Source organism: Equus quagga, chromosome 1 (assembly GCF_021613505.1).
Source record: "Equus quagga isolate Etosha38 chromosome 1, UCLA_HA_Equagga_1.0, whole genome shotgun sequence".
Taxonomy (NCBI): Eukaryota; Metazoa; Chordata; class Mammalia; order Perissodactyla; family Equidae; genus Equus; species Equus quagga.
Window position 1 is genome coordinate 1217810 of NC_060267.1, and position 12653 is coordinate 1230462.

At 49.0% G+C, this 12653-nt stretch overlaps 1 pseudogene; it reads right to left on the reverse strand.

Annotated features, from left to right (window-relative positions):
* Positions 1–12653, reverse strand: part of LOC124245431 (magnesium transporter MRS2 homolog, mitochondrial-like) — an 81167-nt pseudogene that overhangs the window by 28387 nt on the left and 40127 nt on the right.

Below are 12653 nucleotides of genomic sequence, written 5' to 3' on the forward strand. Positions count from 1 at the left end.
ATGGGTCATGTCCCCATGCCTGCAGCCCTTCACTGCCCATGGGTCCTGTCCCCATGCCTGCAGCCCTTCACTGCCCACATGTCCTGTCCCCACGCTGCAGCTCTCACTGCCCATGGGCCCTGTCCCCACGCTGCAGCTCTCACTGCCCATGGGTCCTGTCCCCACGCCTGCAGCCCTTCACTGCCCATGGGTCCTGTCCCCACGCCTGCAGCCCTTCACTGCCCATGGGTCCTGTCCCCATGCCTGCAGCCCTTCACTGCCCATGGGTCCTGTCCCCACCCCTGCAGCCCTTCACCGCCCGTGGGTCCTGTCCCCACACCTACAGCTCTCACTGCCTATGGGTCCTGTTCCCATGTTGTTCTCTGAATAAAGGAGCACTATTGCCAGATCTTGAGAGTCCAACATATCTTTCTTTCAACTCTTCGGCTCCCGAGCCCGCATCAATATGAGCAAGGTGATGGGAGAGTTTCTTCCGTCCTCGGGTTGCGCTGTATACGACTTCATCAGCGCAGACAAGGGAGAGTCTCCTGCTGGCCCTGAAGGAGCAAACAACCGTGGAGAGGACCACATGTGGGACAGCAGTGGTTCCTAGGAGAGCTGAAAACGGGCCCAGTTGACAACCAGCAAGAAAAGAGAGACCTCAGTCTTTACCCGCACGGAACTGAATCAGCCAACAGCCTGCATGAGCTTGAGAGAGGACCTCTGACTCCAGGCGGGAAGCACAGCCCTGGGGATGCCTGGATTCCAGCCTCATGAGACCGTGAGCAGAGAGCCCAGGTTCTGGCTGTGAGACACCAAACGAGTGCTGTAGATAAGGAAGGAGAGGCAGGTCTTCTTTATGGCAGAAGGCTGGCTAATAAATATAGAAACAATGAAGAAAGGATGACGTCAGAAAATCACCATTTTGCAACTGTAATAGTAAGAAGGGATTCAGGCAATTGGTCTTCCAACAGCGGGAGGTTTGATCACAAACAGGATATTTACAACATCCCAAAGTGTTTTCCTACAAGTTACTTATTAATTTCAAAAGGAAAAAAGGTGAATATGGTAGCTAACTCCTTAATCAAATAATCAAAATAATGTCAACAATAAGGAGCAATTTCCTGAGAATGATACATCAATAATGTGACACCTTAGCCAAAAATGCATAATCTGAATCCAATCATGAGGAAACACTGGATAAACACAAATTGAGAAACATTCAACAAAATAATTTCCTGTACTCTTCAGAAGTATCAGTGTCATAAAAGATAAGAAAGGCTGAAGAAGCTTCCACATCAAAAAAGTCTAGAGAGATGTGACAGCTAAAATGTAACATGTCATCCCCGACTGGGGAAAAATTGCTATAAAGGACACAATTGGGAAAACTGATGACATTGCAACACAGATTGTGGAGTAGATCACAGAATTGCGTCATGTTAAATTTCCTGAATTTGGTATGTATGCTGTGATTGTGTAAAAGGACATTCCTGTCTTAGGAAAGACCGACTGAAGTAAACGGGGTGAGGGGGCGTGAATATGGAACTTACTCTCAAATGGTCCTGGTGGGAGAAACGTATTTATACACACACGGAGAATAAAGACAAAAACATTAAAATCTGGACAAAATGTTAAAACTCTTTAATCTAGGTAAATGGTTTATGAACATTCTTTGTACTATTGTTACAACTTTTCTATAAGTGAAACATTTATTTCAAAATGAAAAGTAAAGTCAGGGTTTTTTCCAAAGTAAAAATTCTTTTTATATGCCATTTATATGGGTTATAAAATATTCCACCTTATGAATATATTATGACTTATTAACTCTTTATTTTGTTTCTAATTTATTCTTTATTTTTCACCATTATAAACAATACTGTGCTGAGCATCTTTGTTCACATCTCTGATTAAATCTTTGTTATAAATTCCTAGTAGCTGAATTACTGAGACAAGGGGCTAAAACTTTTTAAACGTTCTTAACATAAATGGTCAACAAGCTTTTGAAAGCTTCTCTACATTCATTCAGCTATTCATTCATTTTATCCACTCATTTGTACCAATTCACCGTGTTCTGCATGCTCGTGTCCCTCCCCAACACTGAAAATAAATTTTCTTAGTATTTTCTAAATGTATTGGCAAAATTTATTATATTTATGTTATTATATACGTTGCATTAAGATTGAACATTTTTGCATACTTACTGGTCGTCTGTATTTGTTCTGGGAATTTTCTACCCATGTTTTCTGCCCATTTTTAGGGATGTTGTGGATTTTTTTAACGATGAGATTGTTTCTTTATGTGGAAGGTGTGTGAATGCTTTGCCGCATTTATCAAGAAGGAGGACGAATGGCTTAGCTGTTGACTTCTAACTGCAAGGACCGGCTGCAGAGTCTTTGTAAGCGGGGCCAGCTGACTGAAGAATTAGATGACAGGGAAAGGAGAGCACTCAACCAAGTGTGAGGGGGGGGACGCCTTCCAAGGAGGGGGCGTTCCCAAGCCTGTTAATTCTCTGGTGAGAGGGGTGGCAACAGCCCCTGGCGAACAGGGCGAGAAAGCTCCCTTGCAGAGATGGGCAAGCACTCTCTCTGGGCGAACCTGCTCTCCTTGTGGTGCCAGGGCGCTAGACGTGTGGGAACTGAGGCCGTGAGCGGGCGAAATGGCAGATTTCATCAGTTGTGAAAGGAAGGCTCAGCGAGGGCTCAACGCCAGCCTCTGACAGAGGAGAGAGTCTGTGCAGGTGAATTCCGCCCTCACCCCAGCCCCGGTCCAGCAGACGCGGCATGTGACAGACAATAGACAACCGAATCTGGCTGGCATTCTGGGGAGGCTGAAGTCATGGTTCCTTCTAGGGCCGACTCCATCTTAGAAGATACTGTGAGAGTCGGCTATGATCGTTGGCCACACCAAATTCTGAGATCCTGAGGTGTTTCTTTTGCTTTTAGTGGGTTTGGGGAGGGTCTGTGTCAACCTGGTATGTCCCGTTAACTCTTCAGGAGGCTCATGACGAGATGGGTCGCAGAGAGACTTCTTCAGCTTGTGAGGCCTGGAAGGAACCACCCCCATCCCAGGAGAGATAGCGGAGGCCACAGCCAACGAGGGAACGTCACTTCTGCCTCAGCATCGCCAGTCTGTACACAGCACCTCAAAAGCTGACTGCTGGGCTTCCTACAAGAGGATTAATAAACTCCAGAACTGTGACCCTTGTTATGTTCTCAATCAGACTTGGGTTTAAAACAAAACCCATTGTTTAAAACAAATGGCTAATATTTGTAGTCTCAAAGCTGCGATCCTACTTAACATCTTAACCGCTTTTTTAATATTTTCTGGAGGTTAAGTACAGTTTCAGCAGAACATTACAGTCATGCTGGCTCCAGAAGCAGCATATGTGGAAGATTCCACAGCATCCAGAGCAGCTCTGGCACCACGATTGTAGTCATAATAAAAGAAATGCATCCCCTGCTGATGCTGGGGATGCCTGATGCCCTCATATGTCATATCAGGAGGTTTAGGGGTCCATTTACCCGGAGGTTCAGTGATAGGAACAAAAGCACTGCTCCAGTAGCTGGAAAGAAAAATAGTTTCAGGGGTCGAGAAAGTGAAATCTTAAGTAACTGGAATCCATATAAAGCTGATGTTAAACTACCATTTCCTTCTTTTTATTCACCTTATATTACAAGGGGGCAAATGCAAGAAAAGAAGGTTTATCAAGGATTGATTTAAAGCACAAAATTCTAGAGTTTGTTTTAACTTTATTATATATTTTGCTAGCTTTTCAGTCACGTGAGAGTCAGGAAATTCAAAAGAACGTGACTCTCTGTACTGACTCAAACTACGGCTGCCTGATCTCGAACTGGGGCTGCGTGAAGTTTCCAGGCTTCCTTTGGCATGAAATCTCGCTCTTCTTGATATGTATAAATTAAATAAAATCTATACATCAATCTATTCTTTTCTCTCTTTTTTTGCTGGAGAAGATTCACCCTGAGCTAACATCTATTGCCAGTCTTCCTCTTTTTGCATGTGGGTCGCTGCCACAGCAGAACCACTGACAGACAAGTGGTGTAAGTCTGTGCCCGGGAACCGAACCCGGGCCATCGAAGTGGAGCGCACCAAATTTAACCACTAGGCCACTGAGGCTGGCCAACAATCTACTCTTGTTAAGTTAACCCCTCCATGCCTCACATCATGTCTATTAAAATGGCGTTTTAATTTTGTAGGAAATAGAGTTTTGGCTTTTTACAAAGCAAGCAGCTTGCTTCTTTACTCAGAATTCTGAAAATGCAATTAAGTTCCAGGATTGTGACTGCCACAGTATTTTTACCAGCAGACATTATAATTCAAGTATCCGTGATTTTTATCAAGACTCTGACTCTATGAAAGGAAATAATAAAAGAGTATCTGAAGTTTCCTGGACTAGCATAAAAAAACAATTCAGTTCCCGCTGGGCTGTTCCTAACGGTGGACAGTGCGTGAGGACGCTCCTGCTTGATCTGAGTCCACCCGGCCGGAAGCTGTGTTTTGTTTCCATCCTTCTCTCTGCCTGGAGGGTCTTTTTAGGTAAAGACCATCCCAGGGGGCAAAGGAGCTTCGAGCTGTCGTCCAAGAATGACAGCAAACGCCTCCAGACGAGGCCGCTTCCCACGACCGGGATTCCTGTAACCAGCCAGACACTCTACGGTCCTCTTCGAGGCAAGACTCCAAATTCACTCCAAAAGCAACTGCCGTTAGTCCACAGAGTGGAACAGAGCAGGTTCCCACGGTCAGCTGCAGGCTCCTCCTCGTCATCTCGCTACGGTGCTGTCCAGACTGAAGAACGTAATTCTTTGTGAACCGTCAGTCAGCCCCGAAGTTCGCGGGCTGCGCTGCGGAGATCCTCAGCCGCTCGGTAGCAGTGTTCCAACAGCAGTTCCACGTCTTCTGTGCCGTCAGCCCCAGCGCGGCTCTCTTCAGAGACTTGCGGGTCACTCCATCTTGTCAGACAGAACTCTTCCAGCAACCCCTCTTCCTCCAAGACCTCCAAAAGCGACTCTTTAGAAATTTTAATATCCATTTCTACCTCTGGTAGACTTTTGCCATTTTGTAGTACACTGTGCAGTTTGCTGTCTACAGAAGGCTGTTTGGGATCCACTGAAGCTTCCAGTGTCTCGAGGCTCAGCGGCTGCAAGATGCTAAGTTTCCGCCGATACCTCAGGAGTGCCTCTACAGCTCTAAATGCAAACGGGAGAGGGTGTGTGACAAGTCGACCCTCTCCAGCCAACTGTGAAGGGAGTCCCGGAATAGCCACTGCTCTAAGTTTGAATTACTATAATCTAATATCTGAAGACACTCCGGGTTATCACAGCTTGCAAATACTCCATCCTCATGATGATCCTATTGTTCCTGGTTGTGGTGCCATTGAATGCTGGGACCTCACAGCTATGGCTTGAAGGCCTAATTCTTGATATAAGTCAGTTTTCTCCCTTCAAAAGAAATAGCATTTCCCTCTTCATCAAATTTTGTCACAGTAAATACTGGGGATACTGTGGCTAAAGCGGCTTGAGAGACATCAGAAGTTCGAAACCAGTGCGTTTCACCTGCCACCCAGAGCCCACGGCCTGCATGGCAGCACAGCCTGGCTCCCTCCCAGCAGGCCAGCTGTGCAGCCGCAGGGGTCAGGCCCAGGGCCAGAGCGCACAAGGGTATGGGGCAGCCCTGCTGCTGGGGTAGCAGGTCAGGCTCGACAGGTGTCCCAGGGTGCTGGAATGCGGAGGAGGAGGAGGCGGCAGCAGACCCCAGCCCTTCGTGGCTCCTGGACCCCTCGCGAGCACCCGACGGGCAGTGGCTACCTCTTAATCTTTAATTTTCCCCAGGAATGTGATTCTGGAGGGTGGTTCACAGGAGAACATGGGGCACCTCCACGTTGGTGTTTTATTATGGAAGTCCTCTGATCGGCTAATGCCATCTGCTAGGCCTCACTGCATCGCGGCTGGGTGTAATTTGAAGAGGAAACAGAACGAGAATCTTGGTCTTATATTCTCTGAACCAGGGTGGTTCATAAGAAGTCGCCATGCCAGAACGAATGTGGGGGCTCCTCCCGGCTCTTCCTCCAGCTGTGTGTGGCCGGGGCTGGGTCCTTCCGCAGTAAGGCAGCCGTGACCCTTGGTGGTTCAGCACAAGGGAAGCTGTTGTTTTGTTAGTTTTCTTGCTCGTTCTCCGCATTGAGGGCGGGCTGTCAGTGAGCCCCGCTTGTCGCAGTCACTCAGGGCCCCGGGCTGATGCAGGCTCCATGGCAAGCTGAGCTTCCTCTAGCGCGTGGCAGCGGGAAGGGGAAGAGCGTGTGGGCCACACCCTGGCTTTCCGAGCTTCCCCAGGAGTGCCGCCATCGCCTCTGCCTGCATCTCATTGACCATGAAAGTGGCCTCGCCTGTGCCCAGAGGCGGAAACATCTAGAATAGTCGTCAGCAGCCCTTCCACAAACCCCATGAAAAAGCCACCCGGGAGCATGCATCCACCCCTGCTGATTCATCTCGCCTCATTTCTGCCCTGTTACATTCAAGAAATTCAGTTTCTGAGTGAATGTGAAAAGTTAGACACTGACTGGGACGGGAGAAAGCCAATGGTGATCTGGAGGCGTGTGGCTATGCACTTGTCCTATGGTGAGGACCCCGCGCTGGAGAAATGGGGCGTCCTCTCGCCCCCGTTCAGGCCACAGCCTCCTCAGGGTCAGGAGGAAACATGTATAGACTTGAAATGGAGTCTTAATCCAGTCCCTCAGCTTGTGGTCTCTGTGTAGACTAGATTTTGGCGGAAGGTTGACTGCGGGTCTGAGATCTTAGTATTATTGTGATTATGACACTTTCTTCTCTATTGTTTCTAATTATTTTAACGAACAATTCCTAAAAGCTGCATCAGAAGTCATTTGAAAACTGTTAACTATTAAATTTTTAACAGTAGAGTTCTTTGAAATCCCATGAGGAATTATCTGTCATTTATATGCTTTATCTTTAGTAACTTTTCTGGATAAACTGTTGACCTCCCTTGATTTTGATTGCAGCATTTAACTTTTTAGATAAGCATAAAATTTTTTAGATAAGAATAAAATTAACTAATTTTATTAGATAAGAATAAAATCTCCAAGTTACACATTTTGGAGCAGGCTCTTGTCCTCCTCGTTTTCCGTGTCAGTGTCCTGGGGCTGCGGTAACACATTCTCACACCCTGGGCAGCTTCAGCAACGGAAAGTGATTGTCTCACTGTTCTGGAGCCCGGAAGTCCACGACCAGGATGCTGTCAGGGTTCTTTCTGAGGGCCTTTTTCCTGGTGGTTGGCTGGCAATCTTTGGTCTTCCTCGGCTTGTGGGAGCATCACCCCAGCCTCTGCCTTCATCTCCACGTGGTGCTCTCCCTGCTGCCTCCTGTGTCCAGATTTCCCCTTTTCGTCAGAGCTGCTGCTTCTCCAGCACAGAGCAAAGCCACAAACAGATTAAAACACAGGGGTATTTGTGATGGGCCAATACACTCAGAGCTTCAAATCTCCCTAAACGTTCACTGCAGGATTTTCCCTCCCACAGTTGAATGGAAGCTAATTTCTAAGAGATAAAGGGGAAAAAGAAACAATAGGATGCAGTTCAAATATTTATGAATGCCCCAAATTGAACACCCATTTTTTTACATTTGATTTTAAATCTTCAGCCTGATGTGAAGATGACCTCATCCTGAGACTTCCGTACTGGCGACGGCCTGCAGTCAGGGAGCCATCGCTGTGCCTCGGCTGAACGCATCTCCACCTCTCAGCGCCCTGTGGGCCCGGGCACCGTTACCTCCACTGGACGGACGAGGAAGCAGAGCCACACAGCCGCCTCAGAGTTTGGTTCTCAAGCACAGAGCCAGAAAAGTCGTCACCAAATGAGAGCTCTGCATCCTCAAAATCTTGTTTTGTAGCCAATTCTTTTCAGACGGAGCAACCACAGCGGTCAGAGCAAGGGGCTTGGAGTCAGACAGACGGAACCTGGTCCACCTCTTGTTAGTCACGTGACCTCAGGCAAGGCGGTTTGCTCTCCTGGGCCTCACGTATCATTTCCAAAATTGAGATAACAATACTTTTCCCACAGGGTTATGATGAAAATTAAATGAGATAATATATACAAAGTATGCTCACTACAGCAGAGGGAATTGCTGTCAAATTTATTCTTCTTGTTATACAACAGGTACAACATTCCTTTGAATTATGTTCAGATACATTTCCATGTCTCATAAATCTTGTTAACTGGCAACGTCTCACACTGTGAGGAATAGGGCCCAAGTGCTTCAGGAGAAGGGTCCCTGTCTGTCAGCACAGGAGACTGTTGCTTATCTATTTGTTTGAGATTGAAACAAGATAATCTCAGAAGCTAAGTTTTGCTGAGAAATAAGTGGTTTTTCATTTCTTTTAGCTTTATTCGTGTGCAGAGAATCAGGCCTGAATGTCTGGAATGTAAATTCCTTCCTTTGCGAAAGGGAGACACCTCTCTGAAGTCTCTCGCTGTCTGTCTGTCTGGACGGGACTTGGGACGGGTCGTGGAGGAAGTCGGGATTACAGGAGGACACACAGCACAGGGAGGCAGGCGGTCAGCGGGCGGCCTTTTCTCCCAGGACTGGGAGCATGGAGGCACCTCGAGAGAGCCGGTGGGAGGAAGTACTTTCAGAAACACCTAGAGCAGGAAGCATTGAAAACAGCAGGGTTCGTGGCCAGCACCCTTGGTCTGGGTGTGATGGGGGAGGCTGCAGGCCTCTGGGAGGGGGCCAGTTTGGGGCTAATTGTCACACCTGGGTGGTGTGGGGCCACAGGGCACGGAGGTGGCAGTGGCACGAGAAGGCCAGGTCCATGTGCCTTGGCTGCACCCGGGTTCCTGGTGCTCAAGGCGGCAGACACACGCGGAAGAGTAAGCAGGGCACCAACGAGGCCAGAGAGCGGCCGAGGCCCAGGGTCAGAGAGCAGCGCAGGGTCTCCCACCCCAGAAACTGGTGACGGGAAGCAGGTTCCAGGAGTGGGTGCTGACGCGTGTCCTCACAAACTGTGACCGTTCCAGCTGCACCTCAGTGACCACAGGGCCAGGGAGCAATCCAGGCCAGCAACCACATGGCCCATCAGCGGGGAGCCCACACTGGAGGGTGGTCCGGGGACCTCCCCGCCCCTTCTTTTAGTGCCAGCTGGGAGGGGCAGGGAAAGAGAAGAACTCTGAAAGGCTGAAGCTTTTCCTGAGACATCCAGGCAGAGAACACAGAGATCAAGCCACGGGTCAGATGGTGATGGGACTGCAGTGAAATAGAGGGTATTCCCTTCTGCCCCCAGGGGGACGGTCCCCGGGTAGAGCAGGTAGACATGGGACAGGATGGAGTGCGGCTCCTGCATGCCTCTTGCCTCCTCTAAGGACCTGTGTGGGAGGCCTAAAAATCAGTGGAGAGAATGTATTTACATGAAGGATTGGTTACAACCCCTACTAAAATTACTATTAAAAGTTGTCTTGGGGGCAAGGCCATTAACCTACGAGAGAGGAAGAAGGTAGGAGTTTAGACTGTCATGTGGAAATGCAGAGAAAGAAAGAATCAGTGTGGAGCTCCTGGCATTCAAAATAGGCTTTTCAAATATACAATAAGACAGTAGATCTGGAGGTCAGACTTTATTAAGAAAAGAAAATATTTCCTGAATTTAACACCTACCTTTATCATATCAAGAGACAGACTTGGTGAACCAGGTCGTAGAATCTTGCTCTGTGTCCAGGATGGAGAAGAGAAAAGGGACAAAGAGAAGCCAAAAGGCTGCTCCTCCTGACTTGAGGGATTTTGTGAGTAATAAGAGAGGGAGAGAGAAATCAGGGAGGTGAGAGGCCAGGTCCTGCCCTCCTTTACCAGACTCCAAGCAGAGCTTCAGGACTGTCTTTAGAAGTATCCCACAGGACGGGAGGCCCAGAGCGTGGGGCGGGTACCATGTATCCGCTGTGCACAGAGAGACTGGGGGCCATCGGGAAGAGCCTGCAGAGTCCACTCCCACGTCGCACAGTGACAGCATGGATGTCACAGCAGAAGACGGGAGAAGAGATGAGCTCTGTAAGTTGGCTGCTCTGGAAGTAGATGCTGAGACAGAGTTTGGGGTGCGAGATGCTTATTAGGAATCCATATCTGTGAAGAATGGGGATGGAAGCAGGATTGGGCCAGGGGAGGAGTTGATGAGATTGTGATGAGACCCAGCAAAGCCTCGGCCCCCCAGGGGACTCTGGAGGGAGACTGGCCACCTGTGTTGTGCTGTGACCCACCACGCTGGCCAGGTCTTTCTCCCCCGCCTCCATCAGGGCCGGAGAAGGGCTGCCCTGGGAAGGCTGGGACCTTGGTAAGATGTCTTTCTGCAGCTGAAGCAGATCCTGGAGAAGCTGTGGGCCAGAGACTGTCAGCTGACCATTCTCAGCTGCCAAGGCAGCACATCCCTCCCGGACGGGCTCCTGGGCAGAGATCCTGACGTCTGCTGCAGGAGTCTGCGTGCGGCCCAAGGCCGTCTAGCGAGCAGCTGCTTCCAGCTGCTGTGCATCTGCAACCAGAGGGATTCTGAGACCAGCATAGATTTGAGGACCCCACCTTGCCACCCAAACCACAGCTATATTACTCACCCCACCCAGATGCCGTCTCTGAGCAGAGCAAAAGGGGATTGGAAACATTCACTGCAGTTTCTGAGCAGGGACTGAGTTACCCAAAGAGACTCGAAATGCTAGGACCAGGCTGAGGTTCCATACTTAGAGTAAAACTTGGATTTCGTTTTCCGTTCTCTAGCGGGCTAAGCGGTCATCAGGGAGAAAACACCAGTTAGGGTCCTGAGGGATCGACATCTGGTCTGCATGTTTGTGGGTAGTGTGGAGGACATTTTATATTTGCTGCACTACCAAATAAAAATAAGCCCCAGAAGTTCATTTAACAAGGATTCCGAACCTGGAGGACAAAAGTGAGCTTGGAGGAGGGTCAGGATGATTTTCTGAGAAGATGCGTTATGCAGTGGCTGGGTTTGGCTGGCGGACAGTGTCATTTTTCATTCTAGCTTGCCTCCTATATGAAGTTCTGAAATATTAGGACCTTACTCAGTCTCACTGGCCATAAAAATTACATGTTAAACAAAGCCCAAGATTTAGGAGCCTACGAATCACTTCTGACTTCCCACTACCGTGAAAACCGCCCAGCAAAAACGTGGTTGTAGTTGATCTAGTTGCCCAAGAATATTACAAACACCAAGATCTTTGGCAGCCAGAGACTAAAGAAAATGAAATCCATATACATCTCTTCATCAGCAAGCAAAAGCCAAACATAACACGATTGAAACTCCGGGATCAAAGGACGGCCAGCTGTGAGAGGCAGGCCATCTCCTGTGCGGAGCCCAGGCACAGCTCAGGATCACGGAGAGAGGCCGGGCGTCCCTCGGCGGTGCCAGCACGCTGAGCGGGAAGCCACAGAAGGAAATGTCAAAACCTGGGACCACTCTGGTCCTGATTCAGTTTAAACCTACACAGCCCTTCAAAATGCTCGACCGCTCAGCGGGATCCTTTCACCGTGGCGTGGAAGTCTGACTCCAGAAGGGGTCTAGGTTCCATTTCTAAATCCGGCCTTCTTTGGATGATGGAATGGACCCTCGAGGCCTTATTGTGTAACGTGAACACGTGCTCACAGGTGTGCAGGCACACCTTTCCAACCTCCCTAAAGTACCTGTAAGTGGACGCCCTTTCCTTTTGCCGTCTCCCCTAGAGCTCCGTCATGTTGCCAATAGGACTGATTTTCATAATGATAACAATGGCAGCTGACACTGAGCGTTCACTACATGACAAGCACCGGCCCGTATCAAGTTTCTCTCAATTCCTCCAACTCTTCATGAGACGCGCATTATTGTTATCGCCACATTACCCTGAAGAATATGAGGCTCAGAGAGATTAGGTGACTTTCCCAATGTCACACATTTAGGATACAACCGAGTGAGACGCCAGGAAGGATTCCTACATGACGAAAAGCTACTAATGATGCTGAAATTGGCATGGTTTTGTCTGTGAATTCTGTGGTGTTGTCTTAGCCTGGGCTACTGAGAAAGCAGAGCCTGAGGCAAGGAGCTATGGTACTTCCACCTGATTAGGAACGCATTTCCAGCTGTGAGGGACACGGGCGCGAAGCAGCAAAGGAGGAGCCAATAGGAGACACGGGGGGTTGGCAGCTGCCACGTCAGACTGATTGTTCAAGTGGACAGGATCATTCTCCAGGAAGTCACAAAGCCGCACCTCAAAACTGTCCACCTGCAGGGAGAAAGGAAGGAGAATCTATCCACTAACTGTCTCCTTCTGTTGAAAGTCTCCTCGTGGGGCGTTAACTCCCCACCTCACTTCAGTGTTCCCTGTGTGAGCCACAGCAGCGTCCTGGGCCTCTGTGTCTGGCATCAACACCCCCCTGGGTGGGAGATGAGAGGCACGAGCTGCAGCTCAAGGGGAGGCGCTGACAGCAGGAGCCATCGGAACTGCTGGTGCTGAGACAAGAGGTGGTGAGGCTGAGCGGATCTGAAGCGTTGCCTCAGAAGAGTAGGAGAGATGTTTGTCCTTCTGTCTGCAAGATGGAAAGAAGCAACTCAGTTCAAGAATGTTCCAGTGGTTAGGATGCCCATTCATCACAAAAATACAGACGGCCAGCCTGGACTCCCACGTA